Here is a 1748-nt window from a genome sequence, read left to right as displayed (position 1 = left end):
CACGCCGGCAGCAGGGCCGATGGCAGCCGCCAGCCCGTCCCTACGGACACGGGTGTTATTTGGGTGCGCCCAGCTGCTCCGCAGACGCTACCTTTCCCACGCGGAGGCATATTGTGGAGGCTTGTTAATTATAGCAATTTACAAATTGCTGTTGTGGAACTGACTTCATTGGAAAGAGTTAAAATATTTAGCTTGATTGAACATCTGCTACCCTTAATTCAGAGTTTATTTAAGGGGAGCTTTTGCTGTTGTTGCTGCTATGTGCCTGGATTTCGTTATCGCCATGTGCTTGCGGTGCCAAGACGGCCCAGCCCCGCTCTCCCCACCGCCCCATCCCGTAAAACCAGGGAAGAGGAACATCCCGCTGCTTCCTCCATGGCTTTTCTCCCCAGGCTGGTGTCGCCCTTGCTGTGCTGGGGCACGAGCCCCTTGCTGGACATTACCCCCATCCGCTGCATCCCAAAGGGACCCCGCAAACCGCAGATAGAGCTGGAGGGGGAACGCCGGGTGATCCCCTCGCTGAATCCCAGCACCATGGGGACCCCCCTGGGCTTTCCCGGTCCCAAGCCCCCACACACACACCTTGTGCCCCCAAAGGGATGGGGGGGCAGGCAGAGGGGACCCTTCCCTCCGCCCCAGCACGGTCTGGTTTGGGCGTGCGTCAAAATACATCACCAAATTCTTTCCAGAGGACGTACAGCGTAATTAGCTGATGGGTTAATTATCAGGTTAATTAACCATTGGAACAACTTGCCTAGAAAGATGGAGATTCTCCATCACTTGAGGACTTTAATTGGGCTGGGAGGGTTTGCTGAGAGATGTGGTTTGGCATCGGGGGAGCGGGGAGGGGCTGGAGACCCCCATTTTGCTGATCCCATGTAGGGCTCAGCCCACAGGGGACCCTGGCCGTGGAGCCTGGGGGTCCCTGTGGGACCGTGGGCACCCACCCTGCCCTCTCAGCAAAGCCCCAGTGGGGACACTTGCCTTGTGCCAGCTTTGCAGTTAGCGCTGGGCTGCGTGGTTAAATAAATCATCCAAAGGACAAAAAAAAAAGTGTGGAAAGGTGAGGAATGAGGATGGGGCGCAGGGCTCCCAGCCTCCCCCGCAGAAAGCCCCTTGCTCCCTGTAGCCCCCCTCGCCAAACCGTTCCCTTCTCCCAGGAGCTCATTGGGGGGCAATTTGGGGGAAAAAAAGCCATGCCCTCTCCCCCAGCCTTGCCCGCCAGTGCCAGGGGGGGATTTTCCTTCCCCCGCCCCATTCCCAGCCCTGCATGGGGCTCACAGAGGCCACGGGCGCCGTGAAACCCCCAACCCCCCGCCCTTCGGTTCCGTGACATTAATTTTACGATCTCCCTGGAGTGGTTCCAAAGCAAAGTTTTATGTGATATGATTACACAAGGTGAATTGTCCTGTATCCGTTTAATGAAACAGATACGGTGTTTAATGATTCTTTGGGGAATTAAATACAGTTCAGCTATTAATCAGGCGTTGGTTTCTGGGGAAGGGCATGGGGAGGAGGCAGATACGGGCAGAGCTTTTATGCCTTGTGAGATGGATGCGTACGGTGCCGCCAGGAGAGTTGTGGCTTATTATTGATGTTCCATTATCCCTTTTATCACCTGATTTTTAGGGGAGGATCAGTTAGCGAGAAGGATAATTGAGAGGTTTCAGCAAGGGAGCGCAGGCGGTGGCCCTGGGATGGGGGTTGAGGGGGACGCGGGAGACACGGGGGACATGGGTGATGTGGGG

General features: G+C 56.1%; 1 protein-coding gene across 1 annotated transcript in view; it reads left to right on the top strand.

Annotated features, from left to right (window-relative positions):
- The window catches only part of WSCD2 (WSC domain containing 2), an 18636-nt gene that overhangs the window by 16389 nt on the left and 499 nt on the right, over positions 1 to 1748 (top strand). The gene's annotated exons all lie outside the window — the stretch shown is intronic.

Source organism: Egretta garzetta, unplaced genomic scaffold (genome assembly GCF_000687185.1).
Source record: "Egretta garzetta isolate BGI_Z169 unplaced genomic scaffold, ASM68718v1 scaffold330, whole genome shotgun sequence".
Classification (NCBI taxonomy): domain Eukaryota; kingdom Metazoa; phylum Chordata; class Aves; order Pelecaniformes; family Ardeidae; genus Egretta; species Egretta garzetta.
The sequence above is the reverse complement of the archived record's forward strand: the minus strand, read 5'-3'. Positions and strand labels throughout refer to the sequence as shown.